Source organism: Tarenaya hassleriana, unplaced genomic scaffold, assembly GCF_000463585.1.
Source record: "Tarenaya hassleriana unplaced genomic scaffold, ASM46358v1 Cleome20, whole genome shotgun sequence".
Lineage (NCBI taxonomy): Eukaryota > Viridiplantae > Streptophyta > Magnoliopsida > Brassicales > Cleomaceae > Tarenaya > Tarenaya hassleriana.
Window position 1 is genome coordinate 1,118,116 of NW_010965373.1, and position 8,144 is coordinate 1,126,259.

Here is an 8,144-nt window from a genome sequence, read left to right on the forward strand (position 1 = left end):
TTGGGATTGTTGGCCTACAACTCTTTTACGATATAAAAATGCATTTGACTTCTAAAAAAATGAAAAAAAAAACGCATTTTCTTATTTTTTCCAATATTTTTAAAGTATCTCGGGACTCATAATTTTTTTAAGAAAAAATGATATCGTAATTAAGCTAGTAATCAAAGTAAAAGATTTTCTAGTGTTGATCCTCACAAAAATGAGCATGAGTGTGGATACATTTGAATTTGATTATGAAAATTCGATCTTTCCCTTTTTTTTTTTTTCTGGTGGTGGATTTCTTGTATTTCTCGACCCGTGATTGGTCGTATGCGTGCGTCAAAATGGACACGCTTTCTTGAGCTTTGGCATTGTTTCATGTTTTCTTTTAATTTCATTTAAATTAAAATTAATTAATTAATCTAATGTTTTATTCTCTTTGCATTGCATTATTTGTCTATAAATATGCATATGCACGTGGTACAGTTTTCAGAATTTTGTTTTACCTGGTTTCTATATTTTAGTCTTTTTTCAATCTTGTGATATAGATTTTGTTTTATTTTTATTTTTTACATTCTGAAACCGAGCGTGCATAAAATTTAACGGCAAAATTCCAATTTAATGCTGCATTTAGGTTTTGGCAGCAATAAAACTGATCTATATTAAGCTAACAGTTATTAATTGCTTTCAATATATATATATATATATATACACACACTCTCTATTTATATATATATATATATATTATATTATTTGTGTTTGAATAAATATCACTTCCAAATACATTTATTGTTCATTTGGCCAAACTTGCATATGCTAGGGGGTGAATATTTGGTTTGGTATTATTATGAATTTTCGACGTTATTCCTTGTTTTTTCTCTCTATTATTCTTGGATTTTAAAATATTCTTAATTTTGAATCGAACGATACAACATTATTTCGTCCCTTCTTCTTCGTTTTCCTTCAAAATCTCTCAATTCAATAATATAGATGAAATTATATCCAAGGAGTTAAGAATGAAAAAAGATAAAACAATATTAAAATATAGATGTACAACTTTGGTTGGACTATAAGCAAGCCCATTCGCATGAGATTTAACTTTATGTGAACCATAAGTATGTTATATATATATATATATATACACACACACACACACACAATTTGCATACTAAGTTCAAGCATTTGAATGAAGTAGGCGGCGAAATTTGCGATACCTTTGCATCACGCAAGCAAAGTACCGTAACATTATATATATATACATATAATAGTTGATTTTGATATAAAAAATATAGTCAGCAATTGAAAGATTATGCCAAAACTAATTCCTTTGATTTCACACTTACGAATATATACAAATACAATAGAATAAGTAAAGGAGAGATTTGCGTAACAGATTGACCAATACATATGGTAGTTTCCTAATGCATGAGATTACAATCTCCTAACACGCCCCCTCAAGTCGGTACACCGTCGGTGATGCCGATCTTGATGCATAAGTCGTTGAATGTGCTTCGAGGTAACGGTTTCGTAAGAGCATCCGCGAGTTGGTCTTTGGAGCTGACATGAAGAACTCGTAAATGACCAGCTTCTACTTGCCCACGAACAAATAGGTAGTCCAAGGCTAAGTGTTTCATCCGAGAGTGAAATACCGGATTAGCACTTAAGTACGTCGCTCCAATATTGTCGCAGTAGATAGTCGGGGTGGTTGTAAGATTTATTCCAAGTTCAGAGAGTAAAGAAACAAGCCACCGTAGTTCAGCTGAAGTGTTGGCCACCGACCTATATTCGGCTTCGGTTGACGAGCGTGAAAGACCCGGTAGCTTTTTAGAAGACCAAGAGATAGGATGCTTGCCGTAGTAGACGATGAAAGCCCCTGTGGACTTTAGATCAACAGGATCACCGGCCCAGTCAGCGTCACTAAACGCATGAAGTGATGGTTTGCTGTCCGCCGGGAAAAAAATGCCTCTTTGCTGGGTTCCCGAGAGGTATCGTAATATTCGTTTTGCTGCAGTCCAATGAACATCAGTGGGGGAGTGCATAAATTGAGATAATTTGTTTACCGCGTAACTGATGTCGGGTCGGGTGAGTGATAGATATTGTAGACTGCCCACGATGGTTCGAAATTCCAAGCCATCCGATAAGGGTGTGCCATCGGTGATAGAGATCCGAGAAGTTGCAGCCATCGGAGTCGACATAGGTTTGGCTTCGTGCATTTCAGTTCGGTGAAGCAAATCTGAAATGTATTTTCGTTGGCTAAGAAATAAGCCTCGTTGTGTACGAGTCGCTTCCACGCCAAGAAAACATGACAAGCTTCCAAGATCCTTTAAGGCAAACCGATTGGCAAGAGTTGAGATGAATGAATTAATCTCACATGTGCTGCTTCCCGTAACTATCAAGTCATCAACATAAACAAGTAAGAAGAGACATGTTGTTGCAGTCCGAAGGATGAAGAGAGAAGCATCGGACTTTGAATTCTCAAATCCTTGTTGCAAAAGAAACCCCCGAAGCTCCGAATACCATGCTCTTGGTGCTTGTTTAAGGCCATATATTGCTTTGTGTAGTTTGCAAACAAATGAGGAGCGATCCTTGTCGATAAAACCCGGCGGTTGACTCATATACACTTCTTCCGAGAGTCGACCTTGTAAAAAAGCATTGTTGACGTCGAGTTATCGAATAGACCATCCATTCGTAACGGCAATACTTAAGATGAGACGTATGGTCGGTGGCTTGACCACCGGGCTAAAGGTTTCATTGAAATCGATCCCGGGGCGTTGATGAAATCCTTTAGCTACAAGTCTCGCCTTGTATCGATTGACCGAACCATCGGGATTTGTTTTCGTTCGGAATACCCATTTGCAACCCACAACATTCATGTCGGATGTCTGTGGGACTAGTTCCCATGTGTTGTTTCGAATCAAGGCGTTGAACTCATCACTCATCGCTAATCTCCATCGAGGATCCCGTAGAGCTTGAGAAACCGTGCTTGGTTCCCTGTCAATATTCAAAACAGAAGCCAGCAGCGTGAGTTTGTTTACCGGTTTGGAAATATTATTCTTCCGTCTTGTGACCATTTGATGTGTATTCCTCTATGAAGGTAGCTCTGCATCAATGGGAGCGTGTGTTGGAATGTCCGCAGAAGAATCAGTTTCCGATGATCGCAATGATGTTGACTCCGAGCTGGTGGAATTCTCAAGCACGTTTTCTGATGAAGGAGACAAGCGGAGGGGCGATGGTGGTGTCATTTGAGGTGTCGGCGGTTGATATGTGTGAGTATGAGTGGCTGAAGGAGTCGACGTTTGACTTTGGTATGTGTCATTGTCCGAAAGATTGATAGTGGAGGAGAATTGTTCCAGATTATGATGTGGAAAAATGGACTCATGAAAGACCACGTGTCTAGACACATAAAATCGAGAATGAGTAAAGTCATAACAAAGAAACGCGCTTTGGGACAATGAGTAACCAAGGAATATGCAAGGGTGTGATTTTGGAGAAAGTTTGTGGGAATTATAAGGTCTGATCCAAGGGTAGCACAAGCAACCGAACGTGTGCAATTTTGCATAATTCGGTGGAGACTTGAACAAGGACGAAAAAGGAGACTCATGTGATAGAACAGGGGTGGGCAAACGATTAATTAAGTATGTTGCTGTGGTGAATGCAAAGGACCAAAAAGAAAGTGGTAGTGAAGCTTGATGGAGAAGTGATAAACCGGTTTCCACGACGTGTCGATGCTTTCGTTCAGAAATGCCATTATGTTCGGGGGTATGAGGTGGGTTGTAAAATGTGAGATACCGTGTGTTGCAAGAAAAGTTTTTAAAGCTATGAACTCGCCCCCATTGTCGGTATATAAGGTTGAAATTTTTGTTGAAAACTTGTTTTCGACAAGCGATTTGAACCGAACAAAAGTATCATGGACGTGTGATTTTTGTTTGAGTGGATAGAGCCACGAATAACGAGTAAAGTGATCCACAAAAATTACATAATATTTGAAACCATCAATGGAAATAATGGGCGACGTCCATACATCGGAAAACAAGATTTCAAGTGGACGGGTTGAAGTGATAGTAGACGCATAAAACGGTAATTTGTGGCTTTTATTTCTTGAACATGAATCACAAAATAAAGTGGTAGAATCCCGACATAATGGCAAACCAAAAGAAGACATAACACGTTGAAGAACCGAAAAGGAAGGATGACCTAGACGCGAATGCCACTCGGACAAAGTGGACTTATGACTCGATAAAACAATGGGTTTTGAAAAGGAAACCGGCCACTCGTAGACACCACCATTAGTTTTTCCTTTGATTATCTCCGCCCCCGTGCTTAGATCCTTCACCTGAAATGAGTGCGGAAAGAATTCCACCGAGACATCATTAGTTTTACATAATTGTGACACGGAAACAAGATTCTTTGCCATGGCTGGAACACATAATACATTATCAAGAGATAATGAACGAGATGGATAGGTAAGGGATACGGAACCAGTATGAGATATGTTGAGTGCTGAGCCATCTCCAATCAGCACATCATCTCCTCCGCGATAGGGCTGATGTAACGAGAGATTTTGGAGATCAGACGTTATGTGGTGGGAAGCCCCACTGTCAAGTAACCACGGAGAGGAATCATACATAGGGACAGTCGTATGATGTGCTTGTGGCTGCCATGGTCTCGGTGACTGCTGCCACTGAGGATGTGAAGGTGGTTGTTGGCCGAAAGTTGTAGAGGCAGAGACAAGACGGAAGAGTGAGCAACGTTGAGCACTATGGCCGAACACACCACAAGCTTGGCATTTTCCTTGATATCCTTTGGAAGAGGATTGGCCAGATCGATTCCAGGGTTGACTACGAGTGGATCCCGAGCCCCTGAAGTGTTGCCGACCCCTGGAGTGTGCGACATTCGCTGTAAGAGGAAATTGGGCGACCGTAGGTTGTGTTGTTGCAGTTGCGAGCTTTACCTCGTGTTGAATGAGTTTTTCATGGAACTCTTCAATAGACGCAGCCACATCTTTGGCTTGGATAATATCAATTACTGGCTTGTAGTCCTCGGGTAATCCACTGATGATTGCATCGAGAATGTCCTCATGGTCAAGCGGTTTGCCGAGAATGGCTAATTCATCAGCCTTCGTTGTGACGAAACGAATGTATTCGTCAACCGATTGCGTGCCTTTCACACATTTCTTGATTTGTTCACGCAGCTGGAGAAGATGTCCGCGTGATGCCTTTCCGTAAATGTTCGCAATGGTTCTCCAAGCTTCACGGACAGAGGTTGCACGCGCGACAATTGGTTGAAGATTCAGAGATATAGTGCCAAGAATGGCGCTGAATAGAAGCCGATCTTGCTGTTTAAAAACAGCAAATGCCGGGTTGTCGACCAGGGTTCCAGCATTGTCAACCTTTGCTGGCGGGACAATACCATCATCAGTGATAAAGCAGTCCAATTTGTGACCTTCTAGGAGTGAACGGATCTGAAGACTCCAGGTGATGTAATTTGTTGATATGAGTTTTGTAACGTTGCTCATGTTGACAGAAAGCAGAGATTTTGTTGGCTCCCTTGCATCGAAGGTTGCAGTGTTGACATCATTGGGATTGTTGGCGTCGGTGGACATTGTGTTTGAGTGGAGGAGGGTTGAACTTTGCGATGCAAAGTTCGTCAGAAAGAAAGTCGGCTAGGGTTTTTTTTTTTTGTCGTTAGACTACAGGCTCTCTGATACCATAATAGAGAAAGAGATGAAGAATCATTGGATTTCTCATTATTCAACATGTAACATTACAATATTTATAGCAGAAACAAAATCATAAAATATCTTATTTAATAAATATAAATATCTAAAATATAGAAATAAAATCAAATCTAAATATTACGTAATCTTTTTAAATCTTCTTCATATCTCTTTATAGCAATTTGGGTAAATTAAGTGGGGGATTTAAGGATAGTTGAATCGATGTGCCTTCTAATGAATCTTAGAAAACATCTGCCAAATTTAACGTTTCGATTTTTCTGATGAAATATGATATTCATTTTGGGATCTAATAAGATATAATTGTATGCAAATCAAATTCAATCTAAAAACATAATAGATGTTTACGTAAATATGTTGTATTATTATTGGGCCGAAACAAATATATCGATTCTTGTCACATTTGTTTTACGATCACGTTATCATTGGGCCGAATCTCTCAATTGAACTCCGCAAACGATCATAATACCCCTCCATAATAGGTACAGTTTTTTTTTTTTTTTTTGGGGGCCAATTTCGTCTTTTACTTTGTGAAATCCTAATTAAGAAATCTCTCTCCCCTGTAATTTTTTTAAAGAACTGTGTTTTTATAATTCAAAGACGAAGCTAATATATATATATATATATATATATATATATATAGTAACTAATGCCTCCTGTTTGCTAAAAATAATGGGCTTAAGCATTGGAAAAGTGGTAATTATTCATTGGGAGACATTTGTGGGGAGGGAAAAAGGCGAATGAATGAGAATGGGCCACACAAATGTCCATGCCATTATATTCCATTTTGTATTACAAATCCCATCATGGGAACATGACTTTGAAGCCAACCCTCCATTTATTTATTTATTTATTTATGTTTCATAGAAAAATACTTCTGTATACCCCATAATTATATGATCCATGTTTGGGTTTGTGACTCTTTTAGCGAATTCTCAACTCCTCATGGTCAACGGGTTTGACTATGATATAAAAATAAAGTGTAGATGCCACCATTCACCCCTTCAAGTACATTGTTTTGTTTTGTACCACCATTCTGCAACTTCTTAACCATCTTTAACCAAAATTATATATAAAAACAAATCTTGACAACATAGTTGACGCATACAGCTTTATGTCAGAAGAGAATAATGTTATATCGTAGACTTGCCTTATACTTGAAATTTGACATTGTACAAGTAATTTCAAATGCAGAAAGCAATCTCTCTCTCTCTCTCTATATATATATATGTATATGACATATATATAGAATATAGATGTACATATATTCACAAAAAGTCCGTGGGGGTCAAACCAAACAGGGTTCATGCAATGATGCCCAATGAACCAAACATAACACTTTGTCATTGTCAAAGTATGTTGTCGTGTTTTATTACTCTCTACATGTTGAACCTCTTGTTCTCGGTGGTCTTAGATGGATCATATGCATGTGAACGCTGAAAACCTTGACTCACAATGGACCCCATTTTTATAAAATCACGCACCCAACCACTTCTTCTCCTCCTTTTTTTTTAACAATAAAAAAAAACCATTTCTCTTACACTATTTTCTGAATAATTTCATGTATATGAACAATAGATACCCATTTTGGTTGTGTGGATGTGATTTTGTGGCTCTTGTTGAAATTCCAATGTTCGAATGATTCGTTAATTAGCCCCATTAATAGACAAGTGTAATCAAATCTCGTCGATCGATTTAAGAAATGCTAGTAGTTACCACGAAGGAGATTGTTATCTCGATTCGCAGGAAGTTCGCTACCTTTAAAGACGATTGGAGATTCTGAAGACTCGTTACTATCTATGGTTCCGTTATTTTGAAATACTCTGATTTAATTGACTTGTTGTTTACTTTATCCAGTTGTAACATCTTGTTACTTCTATTTTCTGTATGGTTCATTCGTTAGTGGTAGTCACGATTATAATTATATTTTATATATATGAAATTTACAGTTAACAAAAAAATGTTAGTAGTTACCACCATTGATAGACTAGCTATTGTTATCTACAAGACTCCAACGCAACATGAAATTTAAATTATAATATATTATTCTTGAAAAGTTTAGCCTTGTACAACCCAAGAGATAATAACTTATCAACGAATCTAAAATATGTTACAATAATATAATATAATGATGGAACGTATATGTATACATGAGGAGGTATAAGATATAGAATTGAATGTGATTGCAATACCAAACATAAAGAGTCTCTTGCAAGAACATTAAACACACATGTCGGAGATGATGTGTGTCTGTGGGTCCGTCTTAACAAACAGAAGCATTCAGTCTATATTCTCTACAATAATATACATTACAAATTGAATGTAGTATAGCTCCACATGTAACCCAACACTTCGACCACGTCCCTATATATATATATATATATATATATATATATATATATATATATGTGTGTGTGTGTGTGTGTGTATA